This window comes from Chlorocebus sabaeus, chromosome 9 (assembly GCF_047675955.1).
Source record: "Chlorocebus sabaeus isolate Y175 chromosome 9, mChlSab1.0.hap1, whole genome shotgun sequence".
In the NCBI taxonomy this organism is placed as follows: Eukaryota; Metazoa; Chordata; class Mammalia; order Primates; family Cercopithecidae; genus Chlorocebus; species Chlorocebus sabaeus.
This window is the reverse complement of record NC_132912.1, coordinates 92,710,188-92,733,018: the sequence shown is the minus strand read 5'-3', so window position 1 is coordinate 92,733,018 and position 22,831 is coordinate 92,710,188. Positions and strand designations below refer to the sequence as shown.

General features: G+C 39.7%; 1 long non-coding RNA gene across 1 annotated transcript; it reads right to left on the bottom strand.

Moving 5' to 3' along the window:
• Window positions 1-1,899: 1,899 nt before the first annotated feature.
• On the bottom strand, window positions 1,900-15,025 carry LOC140712413 (uncharacterized). Its single transcript, XR_012094007.1, has 2 exons — window positions 13,693-15,025; window positions 1,900-2,220 (listed from the first exon to the last, which is right to left on the bottom strand). It is a non-coding gene; the product is annotated as an uncharacterized lncRNA (long non-coding RNA).
• Window positions 15,026-22,831: the final 7,806 nt, after the last annotated feature.

The following is a 22,831-nucleotide window of genomic DNA, read 5'->3' as shown; positions in this document are numbered from 1 at the left end:
CATGGTCCTCTCCTTTCAAAGTGCCAAGTCAAGAGATGAATACATTCTAACTTTTTAGTTAATAAGTCTTTTTTCTGCTTTGCCCCAGTGACCTCACAGTACTGAGAGGCACAACACTCTGGAGAGGATGTCCTAATGCAATAAAGAACTTTCAGAGAACAAGTGACTGCTACAATTCCATGGTTAGAGAGGGCAAGAGAGGCTGCTTGTTAACGTCAAACAGGAAAGTCATCAAAATTCTTTCTCTTCTGCCCTCCAGGGAAACATCCCACTGCTAACCACCAAGTTTTGCAAGATATTCTTTTGTTTCTTGAAAATTTATTATTCCCCCCATCAGCTGCTCTAGCTGAAGTAATCTCAATTCTCTTAACCTTTCTTTAGAAGGTCTATTTAATCCATCTTTATTGCTCTCCTCTGAGCACTCACTGAGTTTGTTAGACTTTATTCCATCTTGAATTGGACAAAATACTTTAATAAGGGTTGCCTCCCACTGCTCCAGGAGCAGGCAAAGGTGATGTCCTGATGGGACACTGGCATAGGATATTGTTTGTGGAAGCACTTTTTGAACTCTTAAGCAGCCCCCAAATGGAACAGATGATGATTAGACTGCACATCTCAGACTGTGCTCCTCTTTCCCAAAAAAGAATGAAAAAGAAATGATTGTATCATTTATTCATGTGTACCTTCAACAAAAAAGTATTGTGCAATCACTATGTGCAAGATACTGTACTAGGCACTTAGGATATAATGACAAATAAGATATGGCCTCTATTCTCTAGAATATAATGGCATTGGTATACCCCCAAAAAAATTTTGGTTTTAGACCCAGAAATATTCCAGATGTTTTTGCATATATCATGTCATTCAAGCTTGTCATATAACAAGCGCATATGTAGGCATTTTTATTTCTAGTATACAGAAGAAGAAACTGAAGCACACCTATCTAGAGTTGTGCTAAAGAAAAACAAACATAAATTTATTTAGCCAAATTGGAGTTTTACTGCTCTACCTTATGTCTTCCTACCTCTTGTAGGATGACACCTGTGCCTAAAGCATCTTCAAGGTACTTCCCACAGTGAAGGGCATCCCCAACCCGCATTTCTCCACACTGGAGGGCAGGTCAGGGCTCCTCCTGCACCATCCACTGAAAAGAGGCCTGGAGCAGCTAAATCTCTGCTTCCAACACTCTGCTAACCCTGCTGATTTTCTTACAGGTGAGTAAATCCAGTGCCCTAAAGAAATACAGACTTAGGCTAAAGAGCGGGATCTCTGGCTTACACAGATGTTCCTGAGACATTGAACATGTTGTTTAACCCCTCTGTGTCTCATTGTCCCCATTTGTAAAACTGAGACAATTGTACCTACCTCGCTCTGTTGTTGTGATGATTAATTGAATGCTTCTTACAATGCCTGGGTGTTCAATGAATGTTAGTTGTTGGTAGTGCTGCTGCTGCTGCTGCTGTTGTTATGACAGCATTACTAAATTAGACAAACCAAAGCCATAGACAAACTCCAGCCATTTTTGGCATCATTCTCAAAGACAGACTATATCAAAGACTTTACCTATTTCCTCTAAGAATCTTGTCTGAATTGGAATAAACAGTCACCAGCTTCTTGTGGTCCAAACATTCCCAAATATAAATTCACTGAATGTGGCCCAGACTGGTCAGCTATTTATCAAACTGTTTCCTTCCTCCTGGGCACTTGACGAGACTGTATTTCCCAGCTGCTCTTACAGTTAGCTTCTTCGGTGTGACCATGTGCCTCAGCTCTCATCAGTACAATGGAGTAGGAAGCAGTTTAGGCTTCTTGCAGGCCCTGAATCATAAAATCCTCCCAAATGTAATACTTCATTCTCTGTATTAGTTATCTACTTTTATATAACAAATCACCCTAACATTTAGCAGCTTAAAACAATAAATATGTATTATCTTACACAATTTCCAATAGGAATCTGGGAGTGTTTTTCCTAAATGTTTTTGACTCAGGGTTTCTCCTAAGGTTGCAGTCAAGTCATCAACTGGGGCTGCAGTTGTTTGAAGGCTGATTGAAGTTAGAGGGTCCACTTCCAAGGTAGGATACTCACATGGCTGTTGGAAGGAGGTCTCATTTCCTGCTGGTAATTGGCAAAGACCTCAGTTCCTCATGATGTGGGCCTCCCCACATGGCTTCCTGAATCTTCTTGTGACATGGCAGCTGGCTTCCTCCAAAGTTAGCAACCTGAAACAAAGAGGGTGGGGAGAGAGAGAGAGAGAGAGAGAGAGAGAGAGAGAGGAAGCTTTTTAGGATCTTGTCTCCAAAGATTGTTCTTCCACTTTTTTTCTATTCAGTAGAGGCAAGTCACTAAGTAATCTACACTAAAAGGCAAGGAAATAAGGTTCAATTTCCTCAAGTGCGTATGAGGTATGCACACATAGAAATGCCACAAATAATATGTGCTCATTTTAAAACCATCATGTTCTTTGTCACCATCAGACAGGTGAATAGGGTGAACTACAAGGAACTATATAATATAATATGGGGAAGCATCGAGATGGAAGGAGCCCAGATTCTTGAATGACCTCCTGGAGTAGTGTGTCTCCCATCCACATGAGACTCTGTTATGAGTAAGAAATAAATTTTGATTATGTTAAACCCCTGAGTTTGGGAAAGTTTTGCTACAGCAATTAGTCTTCCCTAATTCACTACCTTACAAAGAATGGAGCATATTTGTTTTCCAGTCATATGTTGGTAAAAACATTTCATAGTATGCAAATATTAGCTGATTACCGTATTTACAAAATTAATATGCAGGGCAAGATTTTTTAATTCAGTCATGTAGATTATACTTATTACGCTTCTTGCTATTATGAACCCAACCTTTCCTTTCTTTTTCACAAAGCACCAAAGGATAGAGTCCTCAACAGACATTCTTTCACTCGCTCAGATGTTTGTTGAATGAAAGAGTAATTAAATGCTAATTTCAATGAGAGAAACAGCCTTTGTAAGGGGAAGCAAGGAAGAACCCTGTATGTAGAGGAGATATACCTAAACAAGAGAATGTACCTTTGATAAGTACTGTCAAGATAAAGTCACAGCAGAATGTGGCAAACTGCAGGCTCCCTACAGGCATACAGAAGTGCTCCAGTGCCCCAGGTCCTAAGGTCATACTGGTCTGCAGCTCTTCCCACCATGTCCAGTTTTTGCATTCTCACCCTCTGCCTTATTGAGTAATTTTCCCCAAAGACTTGAGTTCAACTGACTTCAAAGCTCTATATGTTCCTTCCATGGGCCTTGGAAGACAGAAAATATATTGGCTCCTAGAGTGACTCTGCCAGTAAAGAGAAGATTTTCTTCTATCAAGCTGCTCTGCTCGGTTCTCTACCCTTTGAAGTGAGAGCTTGTAGAAATCTTGGTTGCTTCAAACTTGGATTTGCAACTTTAAAGCGGCAGCTTCCTTCATTTACTGATTTTTTTGCAGACTTAAAAACCTGTCATTGATTTTTTTTTGGAAGAAAACAGTACAGTTTTATCAAAGTATTTTTTAAGTGTGAAGAGAAAATAACATCATTATCCAACAGATAAATAAAAACATATTCTCTACCACTCTAAGGTAAAAAGTCTTAATCTTTGTGGTAGATTGTGTTAATAGCAATACTACACACCCCTCTGTATCCATTCTTTTATCCTGTAGATCAGAGCCATCTGTTATTAAAACATAATAAATGACTGCATTTATTTTATTTTATTTTATTTCTTGAGAAGGAGGTCTTGCTCTATCACCCAGGCTGGAGTGCAGTGGCATGTTCACAGCTTACTGCAACCTTGACCTCTCGGGTTCAGGTGATCCTACCACCTCACCATCTTTAGTAGCTTGGACTACAGGCATGCACCACCAGCCCAGTTGATTTTTGTATTTGTTGTAGAGACATGGTTTCCCCATGTTGCTCAAGCTGGTCTTGAACTCCCAGGCTCAAGCGATCCACCTGCCTCGGTCAGTCTCCCAATGTGCTGGGATTACAGATGTGAGCCACCGTGCCTGGCCTGATTGTTATTTTAGGCATTGAGTTTAGGGATAGTTTGTCACAGCAATAGTGAAGTGATACAGAAATTGGTGCTGGAAAGTGGATGCTGCTGTAACAAAAACTTAAATTATGAGACACTGGCTTTAGAACTAGATGGTGCATGAGACTGAGAAAATGGCAAGAAAAGTGTTAAAGAAAGCTGGGAAAATGGTGAGAAAACTTATAGAGGCTAGAGACATAGTAAGAAAACTTACAGGAGGCTTGCATTAAATAGATGTGAATTATTTGGTTGAACTGTCATTTATGGTAACTTCGAAGATAGAAAATGTATTTAATAAACTTCTGAATTTGTCCAAGTAAATCTTCAGACAGAATATCAGAAGCATCAGCTTGTTTTTAGCTGTCTATGATCAAAAGTTACTATAAGAGAGAGATGAACTCAAGCATGAACTAGCAAATTTGCAAACAGAACTGAGAGGGAACATGGCTCAGAAATGCAGGAAGCTGTTACTCTGCAAAGTAAAACGCATTCTCATATTTACACTTTTCAACCAGCAAAAGATTCTCAAATGAAGATAATTCCTGGGGACAAAGATTAAGGGAGCTGCCGTAAGACATGCCCTCAGAGTAAAGATTAAAGTAAGAGTTTGATTGTACATCCCTTAAGACATCTGTAAGAAATAAGGCATTTTCTCAGCCGCACAGAAGGGCTTCCATAAAGCTAAGGGAGGATGATCCCACAGCAACCAGTCATGCCCAAAATAGGAGTAATTAAGTCTAGAGAGGTAAAACTAACTAAAAAAATTGTTGGTATGGCCTCTGCCACATAGTGTGAATGCAAATGAAATACATAGAAAACCCACAAACGTATAGAGAAATGTGTTGGTAGAAGCACAGCCAGCCTGAACTCAAAGAGATAGACTGTGCTCAAGTTGTGAAAAGGTTTGTGAGTCCCCACTTTTCTCTGAACAGGAAAAAGGCTAAACACTTGCATATTTCTACCTGCTTTCTTATCTCTCTACCATTATTACCATAAGAAGAACATTCCTGGGCTAGTCTGCAGATCCACGGAGAAAATGAGAGATCTTAGGCAAAGCCACCCTCCCCTTTGAGCCCAGTCTAGATCATATAACCAGTTGACCTAAAACCTCATGAAAAACAATACAGATTATTTCTTTAGGTCACTGAAGTTTGGGGACAGTTGTGTTCCTGAGCAGTAACTACTTGATACAACCTTTAAAGCAGTGTTTCTCAGATTTTAGCATGGATAAGAACGACCAGGCATGCTGTGGCCATGCCTGCTTGCAGGGCAGCCTTGGGTGTCCTGGAGACCCACATCATATTTCCTGCACAGGCAGACTGTGCCTGACTGGCAGAGAGCTCCAGCGAGGTGGCCCCCACGGCCATGCACCAGTTTGCCTGCTGCCTCCCCACACTGCAGCTTTCTGCTGGGCCCACAGTAACCCCCACATCACTTTGCTGGCACATGTGTGCACAGGCAGGTTTTGTCTTCCTTGTTCCACTAGTGTCCTTCCACTGCTGCAGTGGGAGTGCACGCCACCCCTGTCCACCTGCCAGATCACCATTGCAGTCAGAGCCTAGCTAGGCACAGAGGGAGCCGGCCCTACCTCCACCAGCACCTGCTGTAGCACCAACACTGCTGCAGGAGTGAAAGTTGGCACAGAGAACAGCAGACCCTGCCCTTCCCCGAGCAACCACGACTGTCTGCCATACACAGAGAGCACACACAGACCTGGCCTAGCAGCACCCTGTTCCTGGCTAATACCACCACCAGCGTGACAGTTGTCAGCAGGGGCCCAGCACCCCACCCCCAGCTGCACTGCCTCCACCACTCCGGTGAACACTCACAGGGAGGGAGGTACCCAGGCACCCACTAGCAACATGCCACAACTGACAAACATGCATCCCACCATGCTGCCACTGCTGCTGCTGCTGCTGCTGACACGTGAGAACAAGGACAGACCCACTGCCACCACACTACGAAATGCTTGGGCTGCCACTACCCATAAGAGTACAGTGACTAGTGGTCTGGGAGCACCTCTGCCCCCTCACAGTACAGTGGATTTCTAGCTTCAAGTAGCCAGAGAACAAAGTCAGGGCCCAATAAGAAAAAAAAAAAAAAAAAAAACAGAATTAGAGCATGCCATCCAGGAGTTGGGAGCTGAGTGTTGGCCGCATAAAATTTTCCAGAAGTGAAGCCAGCTGACTTAACACTCCCCCCGCATATACCACAATTAAACACTCAAGGTCATCAAATAGTATAGAAGAAAAAAATCCATTCAAATGTCACTAACTTCAAAGACTGAAGAAACATCAGCCCGCAAAGATGAGGAAGAACCAGTGCAAGAACTCTAACAACTCAAAAAGCCAAAGTGCCTTCTTTCCTCCAAACCACCACACTATCTCTCCAGCAACTGTTCTGAACCAGGCTGAGATAGCTAAAATGACAGAAATAGAATTCAGAATATGGATAGGAATTAAGGCCTTTGAGATGCAGGGGTACACTGAACCTAATCTAAGAAAGTTGAGAATCACAATAAAACGATACAAGAGCTGACAAACAAAATAGCCAGTGTAGATAAGAATATAACTGACCTGATTGAGCTGAAAAACCCACTGAAGGAATTTCATAATGTAATCGCAAGTATTAATAGCAGACTAACCAAGCTGAGAAAAGAATCTCAAAGCTCAGACCAGTTTTCTGAAATAAGACATGCAGGCAAGAATAGAGAAAAGAGAATGAAAAGGAAAAAACAAAACCTCTGAGGAATATGGGATTATGTAAAAAGATGAAATCTATGACTCATTGTTGTTCCTGAAAGAGATGAGACTGTAAGCAACTTGAAAAACATATTTCAGAATATTGTCCATGAGAACTTCCCCAATCTAGCTAGAGAAGCCAACATTCCAATTGAGGAAATGCAGAGAACCTCAGTAAGACACTGCACAAGAAAATCATCCTCAAGACACATAATCATCAGATTCTCCAAGGTTGGAATGAATTAAAAAATATTAAAGACAGCCAGAGAGAAAGGGCAGGACATTTACAAAGGGAAGCCCATCAGGCAAACAGCAGACTTCTCAGCAGAAACACTACTAGCCAGAAGAGATTCACAGCCAATATTCAACATTCTTAAAGAAAAGGAATTCCAACCAAGAATTTTATATCTGGCCAAACTAAACTCCATAAGAAAATGAGAAATAAGATCCTTTTCAGACAAACAAATGCTGAGGGATTTCATTACCACCAGACTTGCCTTACAAGAGTTCCTGAAGGAAGCCCTAAATATGGACAGAAAAGACTATTATCAGCCACTGCAAAACACACTTAAGTACACAGACCAGTGACACTATAAAGCAACCACCTAAACAAGTCTGCATAATATCCAGCTGACATCATGATGATAGGATCAAATTCACACATATCACTACTAACCTTGAATGTAAATGGGCTAAGTGTCCCCGATTAAAAGACACAGAATGGCAAGCTTGATAAAGAAGCAAAACCCATTGATATACTGTCTTCAAGAGACTCATCCCACATGCAATGACACCTATAGGCTTAAAATAAAGGAAGGGAGAAAAATCTACCAAGCAAATGGAAAACAGAAAAAGCAGAGGTTGCAATCATAATTTCAGACAAAACAGACTTTAAACCAACAAAGATCAAAAAAGACAAAGAAGGGCATTACATAATGGTAAAAGGTTGAATTCAACAAGAAGACCTAACTATGCTAAATATATATTCACCCAATGCAGGAGCACAAAGATTTATAAAGCAAGTTCTTAGAGACCTTCAAAGAAACACAGATGCAAAAAAAAAAAAAAAAAAAAATAGTGGAGGACTTCAATGCACCACTGACAGTATTAGAGCATTGAGGCAGAAAATTAACAATGATATTCAGGACCTGAACTCAGCACTGGATCAAATGGACTTTATAGACAGCTACAGAACTCTCCACCCAAAAACAACAGATTATATGTTTTCCTCATTACCGTACGGCACATACTGTAACTAGAGAACCAAGAGCAAACCAACCCCAAAGCTAACAGAAGACAAGAAATAATCAAAATCAGAGCTGAACTGAACGAGATTGACACACACACACGCACACAAATCAAAAGATCCACAAACCCAGGAGTTTGTTTCTTTAAAAAATAATAATAAAATAGATTATTTTAGTCACTAACTAGACTAATAAAGAAGAAAAGAGAGAAGATCCAAATAGACACAATTAGAAATGACAAAGGGGATACTGCCACCGACTCCACAGAAATACAAATAACCATCAGAGACTATTATCAATACCTCTAGGCACACAAACTAGAAGATCTAGATGAAATTGATAAATTCCTAAACACATAAACTCTCCCAAGACTGAGCCAGAAAGAAATTGAATCCCTAAACAGACCAATAATGGGCTCCAAAACTGAATCAGTAATAAATAGTTTACCAACCAAAAAAAAAAAACAGCCTAGGATCAGACAGATTATACCAGATGTACAAAGAGATGGGACCATTCCTACTGAGACTATTCCAAAATATTGAGGAGCAGGGAACTCCTCCCTAATTCATTCTATGAAGCCGGCATCATCCTGATACCAAAACCTGGCAGAGACACACACAAAAAGAAAACTTCACACCAATATTCTTGATGAACATAGATGCAAAAATCCTCAACAAAATACGGCAAATCAAATCCAGCAGCACATCTAAAAGCTTATCATAGTCAAATATGCTTTATCCCTGGGATATAAGGTTGGTTCAACCTATGCAGGTCAATAAAGGTGAATCATCATTTAAATAAAACTGAAGACAAAAATCACATGATTATCTCAAAACATGTAGAGACTTTTGATAAAATTCAGCACAACTTCACATTAAAAACTCTCAATAAACTAGATATTGAAGGAACATACCTCAAAATAATAACAGCCATCTCTGACAAACCCCAGCCAACATCATACTAAATGGGCAAAAGCTGGAAGCATTCTCCTTGAAAACTGGCATAATATGAGTATGCCCTTTCTCACCACTCCTATTCAACATAGCACTGGAAGTCCTGGCCAGAGAAATCAAGCAAGAGAAAGAAATAAAGTCAAGGAAGTCAAACTATCCCTGTTTGCAGATGATATGATCCTATATCCAGAAAAGCCCATCATCTCAGCCCAAAAGCTTCTACGCTAATAACCTTCAGCAAAGTTTCAGAATACCAAATCAATATGCAAAAACAATTAGCATTCTTGTATACCAACAACAGTCAAACTGAAAGCCAAATCAGGAATGCAATCTCATTCACAATTACCACAAAAAGAATGAAATACCTAGGAATACAGCTAACCAAGAAGGTGAAAGATCTCTACAAGGAGAACTGCAAAACACTGTTCAAAGAAATTGGAAATGACACAAACAAATGGAAAAATATTCCATGCTCATGGATAGGAAGAATCAATCTTGTTAAAATGGTCATATTTCCCAAAGCAACCTACAGATTCAATGTCATTCCTATCAAACTACCAATGATATTCTTCATAGAACTAGGAAAAAAACTATTTTAAAATTCATATGGAACCAAAAAAGTGCCCAAATAGCCAAAGCAATCCTAAGCAAAAAGAACAAAGCTGGAAGCATCATGCTATGTGACTTTAAACTATACTACAGGATCGCAGTAACCAAATCAGCATGGTACTGGTACAAAAACAGACACATTGAGCAGTGTCACAGAGTATAGGGCCCATAAATAAGGCCACACACCTACAACCATCTGATCTTTGACAAAGCTGACAAAAACAAGCAATGAGGAAAGGACTCCCTATTTGATAAAATGGTGCTGGGATAACGGGCTAGCCATATGCAGAAGATTGAAACTGGACCCCTTCCTTATGCCATATACAAAAATTAACTCAGGATGAATTGTAAACTTAAATGTAAAACACAAAACTAAAAAACCTGGAAGACAACCTAGGCAATACCATTCTGGACACAGGAACGGGCAAAGATTTCATGACGAAGATGCTTAAAGCAATCGCAACAAAAGCAAAAATTGACAAATGGGATCTAATTAAACTAAAGAGCTTCTGACATCAAAAGAAACTATCAACAGAGTAAACAGGCAGCCTACAGGATGGGAGAAAAACTTTGCAAACTATTCATCTGACAAAGGTATAATATCCAGCATCTAAAGGGAACTTAAACAAATTTATAAGAAAAAAAAATCCCATTAAAAAATGGGCAAAGGACATGAACTGACATTTTTTAAAAGAAGACATACATGTAGCTAACAAGCATATGAACAAAAGCTCAACATCACTAATCATTAGAGAAATGCAAATCAAAACCACAATGAGATACCATCTTACACCAGTCCAAATAGCAAATAGCTATTATTAAAAGGTCAGAAAATAACAGGTGCTGGCAAGGTTGCAGAGAAAAAGGAATGCTTATAACACTGTTGGTGGGAGTGTAAATTTATTCAACCATTGTGGAAAACACTGTGGCAATTCCTCAAAGAGCTAAAAACAGAGCTACCATTTTACCCAGCAATCCCATTACTGGGTATATACCCAAAGGAATATAAATCATTCTGTCATAAAGACGCATGCACACATATGTTCATTGCAGCACTATTCACAATAGCAAAGATGTGTAATCAACCTAAATACCCATCAATGGTAGACTGGATAAAGAAAATATGGTATATATACACCATATAATACAATGCAACTGTAAAAAAGAATGAGATCATGTTCTTTGCAGAGACATGTATGGAACTGGAGACCATTATCCTTAGCAAACTAACACAGGAACAGAAAACCAAATACTGCATGTTCTCACTTATAAATGGGAGCTAAATTATGAGAACACATGGACACACAGAGGGGAACAACAGATACTGGGACCTATCAGAGGGTGGAGGGTAGGAGGAAGGAGAGAATTAGGAAAAATATCTAATAGATACTAGGTTTAATCCCTGGGTGATGAAATCTGTACAACAAACCCTTATAACACAAGTTTACCTATATAACTAACCTGCACATGTACCTCTGAACATAAAATAATACTTTTTAAAAAAAGGAATTACTAAGCACGCTTTCCTGGATCAGGTTTTCTAGAGACGTACCCTGAAACAAGGATTTACATGCAAGTAATTTATTAAAGGAATACTTCTAGGATGAACTAGTAAAGGAGTGGAAAAATAGGATGTGGGAGAGGAAAAAAATTAAGTGTAGTAGATGCTGTTGGTGGCTGTATCATTTAGGGTTCTTCAACAGGAACAGAACCAACAGGGTGTGTGTGTGTGTGTGTGTGTGTGTGTACACAAAGAGTGAGAGAGGGATTTGTTTTAAGGAATTAGCTCACGAGACTGTTGGCCTAGCAAATCCAAAATTCTCTGGGCATGCTAGCAGGCTGGAGACCTAGGGAAGAGTTGATGTTTCCATCTCAAGTCTGAAGACAGTCCAGAGGCAGAATTCCTTCTTCCTCAGAAGACCTTGGTATTTTCGCTTAAGGCCTTCAACTGGCTGGAAAAGGCTCATTCACATTGTGAAGGATAATCTGCTTTATTCAAAGTTCACTGATTAATCACACAGAAAAGCTACCTTCACGGTAACATCACTGCAAACACTGGTGTTTGACCAAATATCTGGACATCATAGCCTAGCCAACATGACACATAAAATTAACCCACAGTGGCCCACTCAGTTCTGCTTCACAAGCCAGCTGCTGTGAGTGTGCTTGAGTGTTAGCTGCCAGTGCCTCACAGCTGCCCTCAACCTAATGAAAGCAATCTCACCTAAGAAGATATGCCTCACTCCCCAGCCCAGCCCTGTCCCCCAACTAACAATGAGCAATGACTCACTGAGCCGAGACCAACTCTATGGGGTTATTAATCCTCCCGAGCTCTGTCATAGAGCCAGGCTGACGCAAGTCTCCAGCCAAAACCACATCCTGAGAGAACTCCCTCAACAAATCACATAAACAAAAATCTCAGCATTCGCCTTTGTCTCTAAGAAATCTGACAAGCAAGGATATGATTTGGGCAAAGTGGCATAGGAGTATCTTCAGCCTGATCCTTTAGGAATATCTGGAGTATAAGTTATGCCTCCGATATTTTCTCCTATTTAAGGTGAGGGCTTTCAAACTTCAGCACCAGTTAGTGTTGGCCAAAAGGGAGATGGGAAGCTGATAAATTCCCAGACATTCCTCCCAAACCCGACCCTCATGCTGAAGACAAGTGGCAGGTAGAGTCCATTGTAAAAGCATATCAAAAAGTCAGGGGCTGGACACAGAAGCAGCTGAAAGGATTCGTGAGGATCTGGATGGAGCACTGCCAGTTTCTGTTACATATGCTTACTTAAAATGCAGATCCCTAAGCAGTGTTTCCAAGATTGTGAGCTAGGATCTCTGAGACAGAGACAGAAATCCCCACTATCAGTAAGAATCCCAAGAGATTCTGATACAAGTTTTCCCATATTTGAGAAATTGTTGCTTTTAGATTAGGGCAAATGGTTTGTAATGTCCAATTGTCAGCCACAAAGCCAGGTGATTAAAGTACAGTGAAGATACAGAAATGGGAACCATTTTTTGAAATTCTCGCCTAAGTCTTCTATAATCCTAATTTATCACAGCTGGTGATTGCATTTATTGATAGATGGCTAAGTATAGTAAGCTGTTTCCAACCCAGTAATAATCACTGGTCAGCATCCAAACCAGATGATAAAAAGAACTTTATTGGGATATAAAAAGCTAAGCTAAGGCTATATGAAGGCGTCATCTCTGGCACTTGGAAAATAGATGCCAGATTTTTATGTGAATTTCTTCTTTCCAATAGGCTCTGTTCTTACATTAAAATAAGATGACAAAACGGTGGAACTGTGTTGCACTTAAATTTTTACCATACGCAATTACAACTATATGTGTCAAATATGAATGGTCTCCCTGCATAATGGTTCCTCTTCCTGCATAAGAAGTGAAGGACTCTCTATTTATATTCACAATGAGGAGCTAAAGAGAAAATGAAGGAAATAATATGTGAAAGAAAACATTCAATGATTCATTCATTGCTTCATTCAGTGCACATATGTTGAGTGCCTGCCTTTTACCAGGCACTACACTGGGGCTGAAGATAAAGTCATAGAGAAAAGAGGCATGGTCTCTGTCTTCACAGAGCAGTGTAGGAAACAGTTTAGAAGTAAGGTAGTTATGCCACAATGCCACCACTTCTGCACTCAGAGTGCAGAGTGCTGCGGAGGTACTGAGGAGCCCTACCACTCAGGGAAGGCTTCTTGGAGGAGACATCTAAGCTGAAACTTCAAATAACCAAGAAGGTGATGACAACAAGGAGTCTGAGGAGACGTTGGTGAGTGGAAGATGATGATGAGAGGAGACTGGAGCAATAAGGCCTTACAATAGTCTGAGGCAGTTTCTTCACAGGGACACAGGGAGAATTGTCACTTATTGGAGAAGTGGTTATTTTTACATTCTATAACAAGAAGAGTAGTGTAGTTCTTGAAAGCTCCAAGGAGCCTGTTTCTTGGCCTGTAGTAAAAAGCACTCAGTCTTCAATGTCAATTTCCTTGGCATAACGGATATTTGGTTCTCATAAGTCTGACATGTCCTCCTAGTAGCAGTCTCGTCTATGGAGAATATGGAGGTCATGACAGTTACCTTCTCCCTGCTTCTACTGATTTATGCAGAGACTGTGAATTCCACCAAAGAGGCCTAGAAAACATCTCACAGGACTTTGAAGGACATGGAGGGAAGCTGGAGGACTTGCAAGCTTAAGCAGGACTTCATATATTTCAACATCATTACAGTTGAGAGTCGTAATCTGGATGAGAAAGGAAAAAGTGGGAAGTGAAATGGTTACAAGCTGTGCTGTAAAATCAATTTCCATTTTCAGGACCTGATGATAGAATAATGGGCTATAAGCTGACGCCATAATGCATGTCACAAAGAGAGGGAGAAGACATGTTTTCCCAGAGAGTTGCCAATAGGATGACCAGTGACTAAACTCAAAGTTAAGTATTATAGAAAAGAAATATATGCCCAAGTATAATGGGGCATTCTACACATTACATAGGAAATCAAAGAAAGAATACAAAGAAAGAATAATTGAAGGAATAGTACTCAGTATCTCAACAGGAGAAAATAAGCTGGATGAGATTTAGGAATAAGTTTAGGCCATGGTATGTTGGTAAACGTTTAACAACCAGCTATTTGAGGGAGGAGAAAGTATATATATATATGTGTGTGTGTGTGTGTGTATGTATGTGTGTGTGTATATATATATTATATACACACACATACACACAAAATTGTATTGATAAAAGCTTATTACAAATTTTACTGATATAAGGAATTATAACTCAAAATTTACAAATAATAAAATATACCACACTCTTTATTGTAAATTTCAAATAGACAATTGATTCTCACAGAATGCTTTTGCCGACTTTTGCTGAATCTTGTATCTGTATTCAACCTATGGTTGCACACAATGAATGAGTTTATGACACGAATTTTGGTTGATACTTACATTGATGTTAACAAGTAAGGACAAAAGCGAAACAGCAGGGACCTATGTTGGAACTTTTTTTATCTGTCAATGATGTTAGTGGTTTATTTGCTGAATTGGCAGTTTTCAAATACTGCAAAAATATTCTCTTAATGTTATATGTTATTCACAGTGTAATGGCTATAGACACAACACACTATTGTGTCTATCTGCATTATTTACATTGGTTTCATCACTTTCTTAAGTCTATACAGTCAACAACAAAAAAATCAAGACCTGACTTATAGCATTTGCTGATTTTCCTAGTGTAAATATTACCACCAAGACCAATTTCAAGCTGCCAAGTTGACTTAATGAACACAGCATTGAGAAGGAAAGCACGGCAGTAGCATATCATTATACAGTATTTCAATCTTATAGGAACAATAGACATAACCTTAAGAGTAAAGATACTCTATGATACAGTACAATGAAATAATTGGACAATCATGAGTTTCACATATTTATTATCTTTTAGCGATTACACTTTCTTTAGCTAAATGTTTAGTAATTATATTTCAGTAATTTATTCTAGAGTCTTTCCCAATGTTAGTCTCAAGGACACCAGTCTCTGATGCGCAGACTTCATTCTCCTTTTTCGTTTGTGAAAGAATCAAGTTTGCCCAGAAATTTGCTCCACTATTTTGAAATCTATTCCATTTTCTGTCATTTCTCAAAAATTAGAAACACTGAGTTATATCAAAATTCTAGACTATAAAACAAAACTTGGTGAACAAATTCAACCATACACTATAGCCAAAAATAAACAGGACACATTCTACTGCTTCTCATTCTTTTAGAATAGGTGATAGATTGATACTAATAGATAGATACAGAGATATATAGATATAGATATTATTTTAGTTTTAAACTTCAATCCCCAAAATTCTAAATATGTGGGAGTAAAGAAGCTTCCACGTAATTCACAGTTGAAATAACATCTGAAAGCCAATTTTCTTTTTTTGCTGTTTTTCTTTTCTTTATTATTATCTTTAAGTTCTAGGGTACATGTGCACAGCATGCAGGTTTGTTACATATGTATACATGTGCCATGTTGGTGTGCTGCACCCATTAACTCGCCATTTATATTAGGTATATCTCCTAACGCTATCCCTCCCCCCTCCCCCAACCCCAAACAGGCCCCAGTGTGTGATGTTCCCCTTCCCATGTCCAAGTGTTCTCATCGATCAGTTCCCACCTATGAGTGAGAACATGTGGTGTTTGGTTTTCTGCCCTTACGATAGTTTGCTGAGAATGATGGTTTCCAGCTTCATATGTGTCCTTACGAAGGACATGAACTCATCCTTTTTTATGGCTGCATAGTATTCCATGGTGTATATGTGCCACATTTTCTTAATCCAGTCTGTCATTGATAGATATTTGGGTTGATTCCAAGTCTTTGCTATTGTGAATAGTGCTGCAATAAACATACGTGTGCATGTGTCTTTATAGCAGCACGATTTATAATCCTTTGGGTATATACCCAGTAATGGGATGACTGGGTCAAATGGTATTTCTAGTTCTAGATCCTTGAGGAATCATGACACTGTCTTCCACAATGGTTGAACTAGTTTACAGTCCCACCAACGTCTAAAAGTGTTCCTATTTCTGCACAGCCTCTCCAGCACCTGTTATTTCCTGACTTTTTAATGATCGCCATTCTAACTGGTGTTAGATGGTATCTCATTGTGGTTTTGATTTGCATTTCTCTGATGGCCAGTGATGATGAGCATTTTTTCATGTGTCTGTTGGTTGCATAAATGTCTTCTTTTGAGAAGTGTCTGTTCATACCCTTCACCCACTTTTTGATGGAGTTGTTTGTTTTTTTCTTGTAAATTTGTTTGAGTTCTTTCCTAAGCCAAAAGAACAAAGCTGGAGGCATCACGCTACCTGACTTCAAATTATACTACAAGGCTACAGTAACCAAAACAGCATGGTACTGGTACCAAAACAGAGATATACATCAATGGAACAGAACAGGGCCCTCAGAAATAATACCACACATCTATAACCATTTGATCTTTGACAAACCTGACAAAAATGAGAAATGGGGAAAGGATTCACTATTTAATAAATGGTGCTGGCAAAAGTGGCCAGCCATATGTAGAAAGCTGAAACTGGATCCCTTCCTTACACCTTATACAAAAATTAATTCAAGATGGATTAAAGACTTATATGTTAGACCTAAAACCGTAAAAGCCCTAGAAGAAAACCTAGGCAATACCATTCAGGACATAGGCATGGGCAAGGACTTCATGTCTAAAACACCAAAGCAATGGCAACAAAAACCAAAATTGACAATTGGGATCTAATTAAACTAAAGAGCTTCTGCACAGCAAAAGAAACTACCATCAGAGTGAACAGGCAACCTACAGAATGGGAGAAAAATTTGCAATCTACTCATCTGACAAAGGGCTGAAAGTAAATTTTCAACCATGGCTTTTTCAAGGAAAAACCCAACAGGAAGACTGCTATGGCTGGAATCTTTCCTCCAATCCTCAGGTTGAAATTCAATTGCCATTGTAACACTGTTGAGAAGTGGAGCCTTTAAGAGGTCAATAGATTAATTCCATTATATGGCAGTATGTTTGTTATCTTAGGAGTAGGTTTCTAAGGTAGTGTGTTTGTTATCTTAGGAGTAGGAATCTGCTAAAAATATTCCTAAGATATTAAACACACTAAAAAGGACAAAAATGATGAGTTTGGCCTCTCCCTGTCTTTCTTTCTGTCTCATGTAGTTACTTGCCTTTCTGCCATATTATAATGGAGCAAGAAAGCCTTCAGCAGATGCCAGCACCATGCTCTTGGACATCCCAGCCTCTAGACTCATGAGCAGAATAAACGTCTGTTCTCATAAATTAATCAGTCTGTGGTATCCTGTTATAGCAGTAGAAAACTGACTAATACAAATACATACCTTTGTTCAATGCGAGACTGAAACAGAAATAAATATCTCACCTGTGTAAATGATAGAATTCATGGTAATTAGTATTCATATATTTTGCTAGCACTACAGTCAAAAAGCAAATAGATTCAATCAAGTTTTTGAAATAAAAATGATCCATTCTGCATTCATAGCTAGGTCATTTTATAGCCACATGAGCAATACACTTCAGCAATTATTCTCTACGTAATATTCACTTACTCTCTAGAAAGAAAATACATTACTTTCATTTTCCTCAAAGCAGTCGCTGAAAGCTTAAAATAAAAATAAACAGAAATTAAAATAACCGATATTTCCTATCAAAATAAGTAAATAAGATATTAATAAACATTAAAAAATGAACACACTCAAAAATTGAGAGTAAAGTTAATCCCATGTTTCTCAGTAAACGATTCATTGAACGTGAGGAAACTCTCACAGATTGACTTCTATTCAAGCTATTCTAAGACTTTCACATCATTGGCAATGGATGTTTTCTTGGACTTGGTGGACACATTACTCACTCTAAATGAGAAAAAAAAATGTGGAGGAGGTTGATCACTGGACCAGGAAGCCGAAGACTGTGTCATTGCCCCTATCAGTCCAATGATCTCTATTCATTCCTACACCATGCCAGGCACTCTACCAGGCAGCAAGAATTAAAAGGTGAATAAGATATGATCCCTGCTGATGGGGTGTTTATAGTTGAGTGTTTTGACTAATTCGAGTTTTCAAAAACAGCTAGAATACGGGATACAATTTGATAATTACAATAGAAATACATGGGGAAGGAAGAATCAAGGATAACTTCAGAGGAGATGGCCATAAGGGGTGAGTGATCATTTTCTCATGAGAGGATGAAGGGAAGACACTGCAGGCAGTGGACAAAAAGAACAAAGACACAATCCCAGGGAATTTATGGAAAAGAGAGTGTTAGCAGTGGAGTGGACACCATAAGGCCACAGAAAGTTCTCTGATTCCCCACTCTATGCTGATGCACAACATGGTGCCTGGTCCATGGTGGATGCTCAACAAATATTTGCTGAATAAATGAGTACAAATTGGAGGAAGCCTAAAGGGTAAGGGTACAAGAGAATAAATAGAAAATAATAGAAGAGGCTTGTGCATCAAGCCAAGGAATGTGGATATTGTTCTATAAGCAGTGGGAAGCCAGCAAATGTTTTCAAACAGAGAAGTTTGTCTTCATCCATAAATAAGCATAAGGTTTTGTTGTTGTTGTTGTTGTTATTGTTGTTGTTTTAGTTTTTTTCCAAGATGGTGTATTGGAGGCATGGTTAGCACACAACTTCCACTTGGAAAGACAAAATTATGTGTAGAGATTCATGCTATAAACTTTTTTTTCCCAAGAAACAACACAGGAACTTAACAGGAAAACTGAAAACAACCACAGACCCTTTGAAGGAAACAGCGGGCTGCAGCCTACACTTTGAGTCAGGAAGAAAACCATAAGTCCCTAGAGTGTGAGCAGGGAGAAACTGCCTGTACACTCCCACTGGGGAACCTGGCAATCCAGGCAACGGGGGAAGGCCTTAACCCTACCCAGCACTGGAGGTGAATTAGTGAATGAGGGGAGTATATGAGCAGGAACAATATCAGGAGGTGCTTTGCATGCACACCCAGACACCAGTGGGAATAGAGGGAAGCCATTTTTGATCCTACATCACAAGGGACTTCATAGAAGTCTTCCAGCTAACTCAGGTGGTGGTCACAGGTTGAGAGAAACTCCCAACTGAAATTGGCAACATAATCTCAAGTGAAGATGAAGTCCTTTGTCTAGGGCCGAGGGGTAAATGGGAAGTATGCTGTATGCATGAGCATAGGAGCTGGATGCCCCAGCTTCATATGTGGACCAATACTGGTGTGGCCTGAAAGGCAGGGTTTCTGTCTCACTGAGGAAGGCTTAAGGCCTGGTGCAGTTTTGAGTTCTGAGTGCAGACTCCCTGGAACCAAGCTAGCTGCTGCTAGCAGAACACTGCATGTGTGAGACTTGCTTTGCCAAGAGTGTGGGAGCTAGGTGGGGCTTACTGCTGCCTGCTGCTCCCCACTCCCATGTGGACTCTTCTCTGCAACAGAGACAGCTGCACTCCTCCCGGGAACATTACTTCAGCGGTCAGAAAACTGCCATCCAAACCCCACTGGAGTGACTGCTTCTGCCCAGAGGCCAAGCTTGATGTGGACTTGCCTAACCCAGCCCCCACCTAACTTTGCCCCTCTACCCACCCTGGTAGCTTAATGCAAAAGACAGGAATCTGGGGAAGATCTGTGGCCCCACCCACTGTTTGAGACCCCAGAGTACCTCCCCTAAGTAACAAGACAAGCACAAATCCTACCACTACTATCACAGCTGGTGCTCTTTTGCAAACACCACCTCCTGGCTAGAAGCCAAGTAACAACACCTGCAGGCATAATAACAGCACCCAGGAAGAAGAAAACTTCTGTATGATCTCAGCTATCACCATTTCCTGTGTCACCCTGGCTAAACAGGAGGTCCTGAGTCTGTCTTCACGACCAGTTCATTACCACTACAACTGGCATTTGAGAAAGTCAACACAGAAAGGATATTTATAACCAAAGAAATCTCACAGAGTCTATCATTCTCCTGCCAATCCCATCAGAAGTGGTGCTGGAACCCATTGCTGAAAGACTAGAGGATAGGTTACATCACTGGATTCCTTGCGGCCATTCCCCAGCACCAGCCTGGAGTGTGGCAGCCCCACTGGGTGGCTAGACCCAGAGGAGCAGCAGGATTCACTGTAGTCTGGCCCTTAGGGACTCCTACTGTTAGGGGCAAGGAGAGTTCACTGCATCAAGGAAGCGCCCTGTGGAACAAAAGAATCCAGATGACAGACCTTGAGTCCCAGAACTTTAGGCTTGTAAGAAGTTTATTTCAGCAGATGCACAAGTGCAGTGCTGAACTCAGTGGGAAAAGTCTGCAGCTCTATCCTAACAGGAAGACAGCACTGGTGCTCATGAAGGGTCTTGCAGAACAAGACTTTTTCTACTCTTACCCACCACTCACTGTAGACACAGTTAGGCTTCTCTCATGGGAGCTAGGTGGGAGTACACCTGTAGATAGGCTTTCTGAAATGCTTCAGGGTGACTGCATCCCCAAAGGAGTGTCCTCCAGGTTCAGGTTTGCACAAGAGGTAGTGTCACAATCCCTCTCAACATGGAAAATCAGCATTCCTGCAGATGAAAGGAAGTGCCTGTCTGATCTGAATAGCTGGAACACTGTGGGTCAAGAGTGTGATTGAGAGATAGCTTGCTTTCCTGCTGGCCTGGCAAGGCAGCTGAGGTGGCTGCTTCCCTTCCCACTGAAAAGATCTCAGTGCATTTCACTAAGAGCTCCCCCAGCCTCCTCTGTCAAGGCTGGGACCTCTGCCCACCACAGAGCATTACATTTACCTACTTGTGTTTGCCACAGCTGGTTTATACCCATGGACACATCCTACTGGCCTAAACTGCTCAACCCAGTGAATAAAACACTTGGAATAAATAAATAATACACACCACTGGGGAATGAGATAAGCTCCATGAGACCTCTGCCATTCCAACCCCACGGGAGACAATGAACCTGCTTACATACCAAGCACATCACTACTAGGGCCAGCATCTGAGAAAGCCATCATACAAAAACTCTGTAGCCAAGGAACTCATACAAAGTCTTCACCTTTAGAGGCTTTTAGAAGCACTCAGAGCTGAATTAGGTTATAATCCACTATAAACATTAAAATCACATCCTCAAGAGCAAAAAAAGAAATAAAAACCCTCACTATGGAATAAAAAATAAGTTTAAAAATAATTAGAAGAAATAGTAGATCTAAATGAGAATAAACCAGAAAACCAGGGTTTTATAACATCCCCAAAATATCACACCAGCTCTCCAGCAATGGATCTAAACCAAGATGAAATCTTTGAAATACCAGAGAAAGAATTCAAAGGGTTGATTATGAAGTTACTCAGAGAGATAAAAGAGAAAGGTGAAAACCAACATAAAGAAATTAAGAAAACAATTCAGAATATGAATGAAAAAATTTCTAAAGTGATAGAGATTTTAAAGAAAAAACAGTTAGAACTTTTAGAAATGAAAGACACATTTAGGGAATTGCAAAATGCAGTGGAAAGTTTTAACAATAGACTAGACCAAATAGGAAGAAAGAATTTCAGAGCTGGAAGACAAGGGTTTGGAAACAATGCAATAAGACAAAAATAAAAAAGAATTTTAAAAAATGAACAAAGTCTCTAAGAAATATAGGATTATGTAAAATGGACAAACCTAACAATGTTTGGTGTTCCTGAAAGAAAAGAAAAAGCAAAATGTTTGAAAAACTTATTTAGGGGAATAATTGAGGAAAACTGCTCTACCCTTGCTAGAAGTTTAGACATCCAAAAACAACAAGCTGAAAAAAATCCTAGGAGATTCATTGCAAAAAAAGACATCACCAAGGCGTCTAGTTATCAGGCTATCTAAACTCAACATGAAGGAAAGAATTCCAAGAATAGAGAGACAAAAACAGGTAACTTACAAAAGAAAACTTACCAGACTAACAGCAAACTTCCCAGCAGAAACCTTACAAGCCACAAGGAATCGGGTTTCTATCTTTGGCCTCCTGAAACAGACAAACTTCTCAGCCAGGAATTTTGCATCCAGCAAAACTAAGTTTTATAAATGAAGGACAAATAAAGTCTGTTTCAGACAAGCAAATGCTGAGGGAATTTGGCACTACCAGACTAGTCCTACAAGAAATGCTAAAAGGAGTTCTAAATCTTGAAACAAAATGTCAGTATCCACCAGAATAGAACTTCTTGAAAGCACAAAACTCACAGGACCTCTAAAACAATACCACAATGAAGAAAACAAAGTAACTAGGTAACAGTCAACATGATGACTGGAACAATACCACATGTCTCAATATTAATGTTGAATATAAATGAACTAAATGCTCCACTTAAAAGGTGCAGATTATAGCAGAATGGATAAAAAAAAAAATGGTCGAACAAATATCTGCTGTCTTCAAGAGACACACCTAACAATTAAGGGATTCTTACAGACACAAGGTAAAAGATATTCTATGTAAATGCAAATCAAAAGTGAACAAGAGTAGCTATCGGATAAAACAGACTTTAAAGCAACAACTAAAGCAACAACCATTTAAAAAAGAGACAAAGAAGGTCATTATATAAGGATAAAACAATACAAGAAGAAGATATTACAATTCTAAATATGTATGACCTAAGTCTGGAACTCCCAAATTCATAAGACAATTACTACTAGACCTCAGAAAACAGATAGACAACAACACAAT